Below are 14911 nucleotides of genomic sequence, written 5' to 3'. Positions count from 1 at the left end.
TGCATATACCACGAGTAAAGCGCTTGCTAGAATATTTCTTAATTTCTTGATAAAACTTTATCTCGAAAGTTACCAAAGATTTAATGCAAATCCTTCACGTAAATAAATTGGCAACAACCCCATACCACCCTCAAGCCAACGGTAAAATTGAATACAGACACAAGCTATTTTCTAATATCTTAGGAATTTACACAAAAGATAATAGAAAAGATTGGCGTGAAACTTTACCCTTTTTAACAAATGTAATTAATACAGCTTTCTCCCCAGTTATACGTGATAATCCCTTTTACATACTATTCGGACGAGATTTTCGAATTCCCTACGATCAGATGATACAGTCACGACAGTACTACAGTGATTCCGTAGATTACATCAGGGAGAACTTAACTTTCACGTAGGAGATTGTGTTTACTTAAAAAATGAAACAAAAGCCGACGGCAAAAAGCTCTCTGATCAATACTTTGGAACATGCAGAATAATAAAAAAGTATGACAACAATATTACATTTAAACTCCTAAGCCCTAAATCGAGAAAAACTTATAAGACACATATTAGTCGCATAAAAAGGGCGAAATTCACAGAATCATGGACCCCATATCCTATTACATCGGAATCCTCTGATGAGGAAAACAGATCACCGCAATCAAGACTAAGAGAACTTAAACCTTTTAATTTTAAACAAGGTATCACCCTATGACACCCATAGATAGACCAGTAACATTATATGATGAATTAAATAAAGCTATTGATACTCCCGGTGACCAAAGTTCAGAACAAGTCAATCAGCCCCAAAGAAAAACTTTGCGAGAGGCCATGGACTCGGTCACCAGTGAACGACAATACCATGATATAACAGTATCAAAAGCAAAACCGAAAGACTGGGTATCTTGGAAGGAAACCATGATGCAATCAATTCCCCATCCTCCAGAGGACATGGCTTTCAAACAATGGAGACATCCCAAGAAAACATTCGACTCTTCCCAAGCTCCCAAGGATCCTTAAACTCTCCAGAGCCAAGAAATCAACAAGAAGACGCCAAATCAACGCAGGGTCAACACCAAAATCTCGAACGTCTTCTTCCAAAGAACTAGCTACTAAATCTACAAGCACAAGTTCTTCAGACACTGACAGTGAGTCGGACCAAGAGGAGTTTGAGAACTCAGGAAGGGCAAAGCCACAATGTGCAACCGCCCACACAAAGAAAGTGCAATTAAAAGGTCAAAATTTCTAAAAAACAATATAAAAAATTCGACTTGATATCGCTGGAAAACTAGAGAAAAAGGGCGCTGAAACAAAAGATGAAAAAGTTACAGCTAAATCAGGTCGAATAGTCAAAAAACTTGATAAATTAGAATATTAATGAACAAATCATTTACCTCCATCTAAAAAAAATTCAAGAAAACTCTTTAAATTTATTTACACACCTAAAAACAATTCCGTAACAAAAAATCGCTAGTGTTTGAATTTCAGGACCAAACGAAAATAGCCGATTAAAGTTAACGGAGCTAACCAACACTCTAAGTAAGTTTCATTAAAATTAGTAGCATACTATAAGTAAATTTTGATATCATATCACTAACAAAAAATATAATTCAAAATAACCTCTCCTAACAGGTTAACACATTCCTTTATAAACAGAAAAAAGCTTATTAATACGGCATTTAATTTACAATTGATTGGCCTATTGAAACCTCAACCGAAAGAAAATTACCCTAGTCAGTAGAACCACAACGTATTAGTGGTAAGAAAAAAGAAATTCAAGTGTGGGTTCGAAGTCAGACATTTTGGATCTCAGAAAAAAGAAAGAACACGGAATATGAATACTGTGCATTCACGGGGTGTGAAAATACCCCGTAAAAATATCAAGGGGATCCATTTAGAGGGCAATACTCCCGCAGCGGGACAATGCCAGTTCCACCACCAAGAAGGTATTAGAGACTGCAGCTGGAATATTAATCAGTGTTAAGTCAAATTGAAAATATATGTGTACAAAGTTGTTGCTTATGGCCAATATATTAATATAATAACAATAAAGAATTTTAAGACAAATAAAAACCGAATTTATTTCAAATTGCGTTTGAAAAAAACGAATATATAATTAAAGATAATGTAAGTAGTTCTTACATTATCTTTTGACGTTAATTCAGAAACCATACTGAATTCCTGCATCGTAGAGAATAAAAAATTTAACTTCGGGACAAAGCCTGTATGTCACATATCCCCCTTCTAGTTATAGAATGATGCCCACATCATTCAGACCAATCTCCAAAAGGTTAGTACGTGTCTTAAGATTCTTTATTATTATTAATATATATATATATATATATATATATATATATATATATATATATATATATATATATATATATATATATATATATATATATATATATATATATATATATATATATATATATATATATACAATAAGAGTATAGTACATAACGAGTGTTAACGGACATAATCTGAACGTTAAAGGGTCTATATATCTAACTAAACGCAAGGATAATAGGAACTTTCCTACTCTATTTATAATTTGCAAAAACTTCCCATAAGAGGCAATAATAGGTGCTAATTTTTTAAGCCAATAAAATATTATTAGAGGTAGCAAACATAAAATTCGTCTACCCGACGGATAACAAGACAATAATAAATAACATACAAACGAATCGGGTAAAGAAGAACATAGGCAATATGAAAGAGAATAGAGAAAAACAAATTCAAGATATTTCTAATTTATGGAAAAAATTTGCAAATATGGGGCCTGCCAGGAAGGAACCAAAGGACAATATTCTGAATTTAATAGATGAAAATCTTAATGAAAAATATTATAGATTTTTAGTACGTAAGACTAAAATTGCCCCAAAATCAATGCAGATTCAAATAACGCAAATGCTAGAACCAACTAACGATAAAATCGAAGTTTTTGTGGCCTCGTCGTTGGAAGATATCCTAAAAAATCTAACATGTGAAGAACAAATTGTAAATTACAAGAAGGGTGAAGGTTATATTTAGATAACCAACACTCACGCAAATGACCTGATTACCCAAAGCAAAGGGGCATGTTTAGTGGAAATACAAGTAGTATCGGAAACATATATAAATAATTGGAAAAAGTCGGAGAAAAACTTAGTAAACCATATATATAACCAAATTGACAAGGAATACCCCCTATCAAGAAGTCAATTTCTTGAAGTTTGATCTAAACCACATAACTGACATTCCATTGAAACAAAAATTATGTGAACTACTGTAGGAATTTGAAGATGTTTTTATCCCTATTTTTGGTGACAAGAATGAGTATACTAATTGCACATCCTCTATTCAGGAAGATTCCATAGAGCCCAAGGAAAGTTCGTCGCTAGGCAACATTTTGGAAATGAGAAAAAACGTCTTTGTTAAAAATTTAGATCAAGGAAAACGTCCTAAGTGTGATATGCAAGGAAACATTCACTTGTCCTAAGAATTTGAAATCGCACCAAAGAGTTCACTCCAAGGTAGAAAAACATTTTGAATGTGAATATTTTTTTGAAAAAATTCACTACTTCTTCCAGTTTAAAGCACCAAAAATGTAGTCACTTTAAGGGAAAACCCTATGAATGTGAGACTTGTAAAAAAAAATTATCATCCTTCCAATTTAAAATCACATAAACAGACTCACTCTGAGGAAAAACCCTTTGCATGTGAAACTTGTATGAAAACATTTACTCGTAAGAATTCTTTTAATTTGCATCAAAGAGTTCACTCTGGGCATAAACCCCGTTGAATTTGAAACTCGTATGAGAAAATTCTGTTTCTTCCAATTTAATAGCACATGGAGGGACTCACTCTAAGAAAAAAACCTATGAATGTGAGATTTGTAAGAAAAAATTTACTCGTAAGAATCCATGTATTGAACGACAAAAAGCTCACACCAAGGAAAACCCCCATTAGTATTCAAATGAAATTTTCTAAGCAATTGAATCATAGTTCATAATAATAATCATAATTGTCTAAGCAATAACAATAGGTTGAAGAGTCATTTAGTTGACAAGTACTTGTAAGTTGTTTAGGTGCCTACTTGAATCTCTTCGAACTTTATTATCACCAACGTAGACAAAGTTCGTGGTAGATACGATCCGTGCCTTAATAGTAGCTTTTTTTATCTATCTATGCTTTCCCATTTTAACAGTTGTTTGGGTTAAACTGTGTTTATAAAAAGTCCATTAAAAGTACCCCATTGCCTCATATCCTGCCATTAGCCTATTGCTGTAGTTAGTTGGCGTGTCAAGAGGTGGAGAGAGCCTGCGAAATAGACTCAATTGTCCTACAACACCAAAAACTATCGATAAATGCTGTAGAAAACATGACCCCTACGAAATCAAGAGATTCTTCTCCTTAATTTTTCTCCAGATAATCATCGCCAAAACTCTTTCGAAATCGGAAACCGACAACTCCAAGACTATTACGTTTTGCCCCTAATAATTAATTGAGATCTCCAACCGGTAACCGAGCCATAAAGAGTTACACCTGTAACTGATTAGGTCATATAAAAAGGAACTGTTTTGCGAACCAAAATTATCGCCCCAATCTGTGAGGGACGAGCAACCGTTTGTCCAGGGGGACAAACTATAGTGAGTACAACACAAGAGGTAATCGAGGGAATACCTTCTTAACAAGAGGTGATTGCCAAAACCCAAATCAATATTTTCAACGCAGCAAATATTTATTTCTCAGCCCTTATAGACTCAGGGGCAACGGTAAATGTAATAAATACATCCGTGTTTAACAAATTGCCCAATCATATTAAACGCCGAATGAGTGATATATACCCCAATCTGTCGAGTGTAACCGGACATAATCTAGACGTTAAATGGTCTATATATCTAACTATACGCAAGGATAATAAGAACTTTCCTACTCGATTTATCATTTGCAAATACATCCCATACGAGGCAATAATAGGTGCTAATTTTTTAAAAGCCAATAAGATATTATTAGAGGTAGCAAACACAAAATTCGTCTACCCGACGGATACCAAGACAATAATAAATAACATACAAACGAATTGGGTAAAGAGGAACATAGACAATATGGAAAAGAATAGAGAAAAACAAATTCAAGATATTTCTAATCTATGGAAAAAATTGTAAACATGGGGCCTGCCAGGAAGGAACCAAAGGACAATATTCTGAATTTAATAGATGAAAACGTTAATGAGAAATATTATAGATTTTTAGTACGTAAGACTAAAATTCCCCCTAAATCAATGCAGATTCAATTATCGCAAATGCTAGAACCAACTAACGATAAAAACTAAATTTGTGTGGCCTCATCGTTGCAAGATATCCCAAAACATCTAACAGGTGAAGAACAAATTATAAATTACGAGAAGGGTGAAGGTTATATTTAGATAACCAACACTCGCGCAAATGACCTGATTGCCCTAAGCAAAGGGGCATGTTTAGTGGAAATACAAGTAGTATCGGAAACTGATATAAATAATTTGAAAAAGTCGAAGAAAAACTTAGTAAACAATATAAATACCCAAATTGACAAGGAATACCCCTATCAAGAAGTCAATTTCTTGAAATTTGATCTAAACCACCTAACTGATATTCCATTGAAACAAAAATTATGTGAACTACTGTGGGAATTTGAAGATGCTTTTTCGACATCTGAAGACGACCTAGGACATATCTGATTTTACGAACATGCAATCCAAACTACGGGATTACCAGTGGCGAAACCAACCCTATCGTATCCCATATAAGCATAAAGAATGGCTAATAAATAAAATCCAGGAGCTCGAAGTAAATGAGATCATAAGACCTAGCATAAGTCAATATTCTGCACCAGTTATTTTGGTGGCAAAGAAAAATAACGATCTTAGATTAGTGGATGTGTACAAAGTTGTTGCTTATGGCCTATATGTTAACATAATAAGACACATATTTTAAGACACATATTTTAAGACACATACAAATCGCGTTTATTTCAAACTAAGTTTGAAATAAACGAATATATAATTGCAGATAATTACAAAGATAATTACAGATAATGTAAGTAGATCTTACATTATCTTTTGACGTTAATTCAGAAACAACGCTGAATTCCTGCATCGTAGAGAATAAAACATTTAACTTTGAAATTTTCGAGCTTTGAATTCTAAAGAAAAATAGATAAGGAACTTTGTCAGAAAATAAACAAGGAAATTTGTCCCGAATTTTTAAGGAGGAATTGACATACAGGCCTACAATACCCCCCCTAATAAAATTCGGGGCAAAGCCTGTATGTCACATATCCCCCTTCCAGTTATAGAATGATGACCACATCATTCAGACCAATCTCCAAAAGGTTTGTACGTGTCTTAAAAATTCTTTATTATGATTATATTAATATATATATATATATATATATATATATATATATATATATATATATATATATATATATATATATATATATATATATATATATATATATATATATATATATATATATATATATATATATATATATATATATATATATATATATATATATATATATATATATATATATATATATATATATATATATATATATATATATATATATATATATATATATATATATATATATATATATATATATATATATATATATATATATATATATATATATATATATATATATATATATATATATATATATATATATATATATATATATATATATATATATATATATATATATATATATATATATATATATATATATATATATATATATATATATATATTTATATATATATATATATTTCCTTCAACCGGAAACAAAGACTTTTCTGAATTAAATCATTATTTAAGTTAAGACGATCCTACACCTTATATTAGTATTGAACATTTGGATAAAACGAATATCTACGTTATGAATACCTATTATCAATTGTATAAATTATATTATTAGTTTCAATGAATTGATTTTTTTCTCAAAACCACTTTTAAAACAATAAAAACTTATAAGAAACAACAACAAAAATTTCGTGTTACAGAAGAAAAGAACGGTGTCCCCAAAAGCAACAACTTTGTACATATCCATTTTCAATTTGAGTCAGAGACTCTCTGACAACGATGTTGCGTATGACACATATGTTGTGTTTCTATTCGACACAATTATACATCGAAAATATATAACTTTAGCCAAAAAACACTTTATGTAAAATTAAGATATCTAAACCATCCTTATCAGTACTGGTTCAGCCATCAGAACTGGGAGGATATAGTAATACAGGAAAATTAAGTCAATACAAGACAAGAAATACAAGATAATACAAGAAAGTCGTCTACTATATATTATAATATCTTGTCCCTAAGGTAAAAGAGAAAAAATATATTGCCGATGCAGATTGCTTGAAAGATATGACACATATATTGTGTTTCTATTCGACACTATTATGCATCGAAAGTATATATTTTTGGCACATAATGTTAAGCGTAAAATAAGGCCTCTAATATTTAACGAGTATTTAAACATTTTTTTTTAAGAACAGTACTCTTGTATTGACAGCTATGATATGTAATTAATGACGAAATAACAATGTGTTAGATATTTCTCATTACTGAATGCTATATAAATTGTTTTTATAATAATGTTACGTATTAATATGTGTAATTTTACTTATTAAGAATGTGATCCTGCCAAGAAATTTATATTATAGGAACTGGCTATTATATGATCAGTCATATTATATGACTGACGACGCATTATGGTAAAAAATCAAGAAACGAATAAATCTATTGCTATGATTTATCAACCACGGAAGAATGCCTGAAAAATCACACATCTGATGTTTCACCTAACAGCTATCAACGAAGACAGAACACCTCAATAATATCAGTCATACGAACTAATGCTGTGTCAAACCGTAAGAAGTAAATTGAAGAAACAAGACACCTACCACTCTAATGTAGACCACCCGTAAGAACTATGAAAATCGACAGATTATCTGCAATTCAAACTTAAAAGAAACGCAACATTGTCAGATGAACAATCATGAAGATTGAATAGAACAACGTAAGATCAAACGATATATCTCGTGAATCGACACACCAAGTAAGGTTTTTACAACTATCTGAGTCATACGACTCTTAAGACAATTTAACAAATGTTTAAAAAACGTTACGAGCTTTAACAACTTGTCAAAATTTTAGACAGTAAAAGTATGATGAGGTGAAAAGTTAAAACTTAAATTAGTTTGAATGAACAATAATTAAACCAAATGATATAGTGATAGGGCATAAACATGAAAAATGATAGCATAGGTGTGAAAGAAAATTGAAAAGATGTGACAAACTCATTAATAAACATTGAAAAAGTGCTAATAGTGATTCATGAAACAAATTCAAATACAGAATGTTTTAAAACCGATCAGTGTTTGCAATAATTACATACATTACATGCATATATATATATATATATATATATATATATATATATATATATATATTTCTTGTTCTTTCCTGTATTATTTGCTTATTTTGTCCCCTTCCTTTTTTTGCAATTACAATTTTTTTTGCAATTTACATCTATTCGAGTATTTTTCCTTTTGCCAAAAAGCGTCAAGTGATTTCTATTATCTTAATAATATTTGTTATCTTCAGCCAATGGGTAAGGAAGTTCAACCTATAGTAAATTTTTTAATATATTGAAAATAAAATATAATATATAATATGTAAAATATATATATATCTTAAATATATATATATATATATATATATATATATATATATATATATATATATATATATATATATATATATATATGGCATGTCTATATGTCTATTATATGTTACTTTTTTTAACACCTAAAATCAATTGTAAAGTTAAATTAAAATCTACTATTTAAAAAAATTAATTTATTGAAACTAATAATGTAAAACAATTGATAATATGCATTCATAACGTAGATATTCGTTCTATCCAAATGTGCAAAATTAATGTAAGGTGTAAGATTGTCTGAACATAAATAAAGACTTAATTTAAAAAATAGTTTTTTCTACTTAAACAATTTAGCGGCAGATAGAGGCCATGCCATCTCATTCCCTACCACTAGAATATTCTCGAGTCTATTCTCTCACAGCCCCGGCTACTTGCTCAGTCCATGCCATACCGCCAAGGTACAAATACAATGACGACTCAGAGAGCCAGTTTTTCCAGTTAGTTGCTAATAAGACCACCCTTTTATCATTAATCATCAATAGACCGATTAAGGTTAGCCGCAATTTGAAATTTATTGAAGTGTTTAATTATTATTTTCTGTCTCGCGTCAGATGGCAGCAAGTCGAAAAAGAACATACCAAGACGAAACCCTAATAACGGTTTTACACAAATAGAAGACAATGGTACAATGAAACCACAGTGAGTTGTATGCATGAAGATACTGACTTCAGAATCTTTCAAAAAAGTCAGTTGAAGAAACATTTAGATAATTTGCATTAACACCTGTCTTCCCAGCCGTAAAAATACTTTGCATATTTAGAAACATCTGTTAAAAGACAACGACTGAATTTAAACTTGCTTGGTACATTTGATGTGCATTAAGCACAAAGGACTAGCTTTGCAGTAGCCTGGTTGATTGCTCGAAATAAGAAACCATACGCTATTGGTGAAGATTCGGTTAAACAAGCTGCTGTAAAAATGGCAGAGATTATGTGTGGTCTAAAATAAGTGACAAAACTTAATTCAGTGCCCTTTTCTGCGAGAAATGAGAAAGAACGAATTTCTATATTAGCAGAAAAAGTAAAGGAACAGGTGATTTTCGCGTTAAAACAGGCTAAATATTTTTGCTATTCAGCTTGATGAGACAACTGATTTTAGTAGCAATGTAAAGTTAATTGTATATGTTTACTACAAAGGTGCAGACAATTTCGAAGAGGAATCGCAGTTTTGTTCTCCTCTCGAGTTGAGAATTGATGAAGAGCCATGGAATTGAGGTCTATATCAAGTAAATGAATACTTCAATGCGCAAAGTTTAAAATGGAAAAACTGTATTATTGTATCATTGGACAGAACTCCAGCTATGCTGGGTCATAGTAATGGTTTTCCAATTTTGACAACCTGAGAAAAATCAACCATGGGCAAATTTTCAAATAAATATTTTTTTGAAGAATGCCTAGAGCAATTAGACACAGAATCATTAAAATCGAATGACTAATTACTTATGCATGATTTTTAGGATTAGAATAAAGTTTTGAAAGCTGTACAGAGCCACTTTCCAATATTGAGAGCAGGGGTATTCTTACATGCTACGATAATACCAAGGAAATACTAAGGAAATACCTTGCTTATGTAATTTTGGTAAACTGTAAAAATTCTGACAAAACCTACCATATGGGAAAAATCTATTGTATACTTATGGGGTGATTTTATCATTCTGATTTAGATTCTTTAATTCGGCTATGATGTTATTAGCCATTGTCTTTTCAGTGTGAATAAGATTTTGTTGTCACAATTAATGGATCCATGACAACAAATGAATTGCTGTTGTCTGCTTTAGTTACTAAATTAGATGGGTCTTTGCGAAGATTAGATAATATTTTTATGTCTTACGAAATTTCTGGTGTTAAATTAGGAGGAAAATTAACTTTTTTTTCTTTTTTTTTGGCTGCTGTTAAATGTGTATAAGATAATACCTTACTTTATATGGGTTAGAAAAATATGTATAGCATTTGTGCAGAGGATTCTAAAGAGGAAATTATAACTGCCAAATGAGCTTGTTTCGGTGGAATACAGAATTTTTTACCTTTTTCAAGAATTTGGATTTCCTTCGGTTCAAGAACTCTAAAGGTGAGATTAACAATAGCGGGTCAGGAGTAAATATCGGAGTATAAGTACTATAATTTATCGACAATTCGTGCCTTAGGCTATCAAGTTTTTTTTATAAAATCGTTCCTAAGACAAGCAAAAATCATGGCTAAATGAATTCCTTAACAACCTGAGAAAAATCAACTGTTGACAAATTTTCAAATAGAAATTTTTTAGTCACCGTGCCAGAGCTTTTAAATTATTTAGAATTTTATGTAAAAATTAATGTAAACTTGGGTGAAAAAAGAAATATAACCGTTATCGAGCTACATGGCTTGTGTCAGTGAAAAAGAAAAACTTTTGGAAAATGCTGCCTTTTTTCCAGGAATGAATAAACATTTGCAAGAGCACCTCGAAGTTACTGGCAAAACTATAGCAAAAATTTTGGACGAGAAAAATGGTTTAACTTGACCAACATCAGGGCATTAAAGCATTGTCAGTAATTTAATTTTTACACGATGCTTAAGGACATCACAAATTTTCACGCTAATATGGCCCGCCACCTAAAGGCGCTAAAAACAGCTACCTGTGTTTTTTGAAAAACCATAATATTAATGTATACAACCACGACACTCATTTTAGGCTCCAAGACGCGAATGGAACGAACACCTTCTACATACAACAATCACCAGGATGGAAATCCTTCAATATCACTAAAGGATGGAATATAAACCAGGTCATGGAAAGGCCTAGAACAATTAGACACAGAATGACCAAAATGGAATGACTAAACAACAAAAAGTTAGCTTTTTTTAACTCGTGATTTTAGACTGCCAAAGAATGGTTGGTTAAAATAAATGAGTATTTGGTTCTGTTAAATACTCGTTTTACGACTATAGCACTCGTAAAACGTATCTTATTCCGTATACGTTATTCCGTATTCCGTTTACCCTACCATGATACTCATTTTAGGCTCATCTGCAACACCTCTAAAATGCAACAAACAACAGGACCTCAGTCCTACTATATCGGTTTAGGATGGAACGTCATTCAAGTCAAGGCAAGGACTAGTACATGAAGACACAGAATGACGGAAATGGAATGACATTTTTTACTCGTGGAATTAATTTTTTTTACTTGTGATTTTTGCTGCGAAAGAATGGTTAGTTAAAATAAATGGTTCTATTACGTGGTTCTATTTTTCTATATGGATAGGTACCAAGCAGTGCAGGAAAAGGAGCAGTCGTAAAACGTATCTTATTCCGTTCGTCGTGTAGAGTTAAATATTCATTGGTATATAACGTATAAAGTTTAAGATAAAAATCTGAATTTTGAAATAAAAATTTTTTTTAGTAATATTTTAATTCTGGCTTATTGAAAAGATACACTTGACCCAAGATAAATCCAGTTCGAGTTACAACTGGATCCAGTATAAATCCAGTTATATAAATGCCTTGGCTTTTTTTAAGTCACTATTATTAATGTTGCCAAACAGAGGTCTAAATTGTTTTGGATAGGAGAAAACGCTTCACCCAGACTATTGATTGCTCGATACCTGGTTTTCCTGTAATGCTACGCCCAACTCAAATTAAGCATTAATAAATGCCACAATGTTTGACCCTCAATATTTCGCCTTAACAAAGTTCATGACCCCTAAAAAGCAAACAAAAAATACAATAGTTCCTATCAAATAATCTAGGAGTGACTAAAGACATATGCTCCTGAAACTATGGTTAAGAATCAGAAATTGATTTAACTGAATCTGAAGCTAATATAATATATCCTACCATCTGGTAAGAATCCTTAAGCAATGTCCCCTTCCCCGCCTTAATAACAATTGCTGTCATATAATAATGATTATTGAACACAAAAGGAACCAGTTTTATTTTTTCTTCAATTTTAGAATATTGATAATTAACAAAATAATAAGTATTTAAAAAGCTTATTTATTCAATAAATAATTTCAGAAATACAAGTTAGGAAAGGTAAATGCAGACTTATCTGTAGCTGCTATTGCTTCTTTAAATAAAGAGTATAATTTATTTTTAAAAAAACACTTGGAATTGAAGTATTTATTGTAATCTTTACAAATTTTGCTTGAAAGGAACGCAAACCTCATATAAAATTACTTGTGCCGAAAATTACTAAAGAGAAGTCTTTTCAAACTAAAGGGGAAGAAAACACGTAAGTTTTCCGTAAAGAAAACGTACGATTGTAGGAGCAAGCAAAACTTGTGGTTTGTACTTTGATCTTTCCCTTCTTTGATATATATAATATGAAAAAAACTTCGTTGTCTTAAAGAGTTAAAGAGGCTGCGTCCCAAAGTCGAACCTTAAAACGTACAGGAATTAGGAGAGGCAGTAGGCTTTTAAACCCCGCGCTTTTAAAGACTCTTTTGTACAGGTTTTTTGTTGTGGGGGGACTTCATTGTTACTAATTACTAGTTTCGGCGCAATGGTTGTCCTCTTGTGTTTAACATTTTTCGAAGTTATTCCATTATTCATTCATTTCAATTTTTTGTTAATTAAAAGATGGCCTTTCCGAAGCCAAGAGCGGGGGGTTAGGGGGGCGGCAGCCCCCCTCAACAAAAAACCTGTACAAAAGTCTTTAAAAGCGGGGAGTATGGGGGGGCGGCAGCCCCCCTACTGCCTCTCCTAATTCCTGTACGTTTTAAGGTTCGACTTTGGGACGCAGCCTCTTTAACTCTTTAATAAAACGAAGTTTTTTTCATATTATTTCTGTACGTTTTTCTACAATCCATGGTGGATGTAATTTAATAATAATTTTCCATTTTTATTTTCTCGCTTTCTGTATCAATAAATTCAAACTGACAAAATTATCTAATTTTGATAATTTTAATTGTTTAGCAGCTTAATTAAAAATTTAGCAGCTAGTGGTTTTTACCCACCCGCCTCCGGTTTACAGGCCCAGCGCGCTTCCGCTGCGCCAAGCTGCTGTTATGCTTGTTATCAAACAAGTTATTACAATAGAAAATTTCACCAACGGCTTCAATTAGGAAATCAATTTAAATGGTTCTTTTAACTTGCTTCCATCAAGCCTTACCCCCGCTTCAGTATAAATTCTTGTGAACATTCCAGTATGTAATTCTGATCACATGTTTCCATGTTTATTTTCTCCCTTTCTGTATCAATAAATTCAAACTGACAAAATTACCTAATTTTACAAATTTTAAAAAGTTAGCAGCTAGCGGTTTCGATCCACCGACCTCTGGGTTATGGGCCCAGCACGCTTCCGCTTAGCCAAGCCGCTGTTACTGTAAGAATTTTTCAAACAAGTGATGTTATTACAAGAGAAAATTTTACCTTCAATGGGGAAATGGGTTTTTCTAAGCTAGAAAATCGGGGGGTTAATATTTTCCGACGAAACTTTCCAGGAAAATTACTCGGAGAATTCCGCGTCGAATGAGTCTTCGTACACCCAGATCCGATGTTGGCTGTGACCTGTAGGCGTGGCAGAAAAACAAAAAAAAGGTTTCTGTCATTTTTCTCAAATAAAACTTTTACGGATTAAGACAGAATTTTTTGAAGCTTTCAGTCAGTCTCACCATGTCGAGCTGATCACTTTGATGTACTTGATGTTGAAATTCGTAACTTTTAACAACAAAAAACTTAACATGGGCTCTTATAGGGAAATGGAGTTTTTCTAAGCTAGAAAATCGGGGGGTTAAGATTTTCCGACGAAACTTTCAAGCAAAATTACTCGGAGAATTCCGCGTCGAATGAGTCTTCGTACACCCAGATCCGATATTGGCTGTGACCTGTAGGCGTGGCAGAAAAAAAAAGAATATGAACGTTAAGTGGCTATGCGTGGTTTCTGGAAAACAGGGAAGGAGTTATCAGATCGAGCTGAAATTTCGCGGGTAAGCTCCTGGGCCCTAGGGGACCTTAATTTGTGAATTTCAGCCATATTGGACAACGTTAAAGGGGGGCTTGGGTTGGTAGGTCGAAACTTTCGGCCAGATTTTCCCCATGAAGGAAAAGTCGGAGGGGGATGAAATTTGGCAGGTTTCTTAGTTGGAGCTCGGGCTACGAAATGCAGCCCTCCCCATCCCTCTGCGACCACTGGAACCGAAGATCGCTTAACATTGTCGTGGTTCGCCTCTTTAAAGAGGCACGAGTGTGCC

Source organism: Artemia franciscana, chromosome 16, assembly GCF_032884065.1.
Source record: "Artemia franciscana chromosome 16, ASM3288406v1, whole genome shotgun sequence".
In the NCBI taxonomy this organism is placed as follows: domain Eukaryota; kingdom Metazoa; phylum Arthropoda; class Branchiopoda; order Anostraca; family Artemiidae; genus Artemia; species Artemia franciscana.
The sequence above is the reverse complement of the archived record's forward strand: the minus strand, read 5'-3'. Positions refer to the sequence as shown.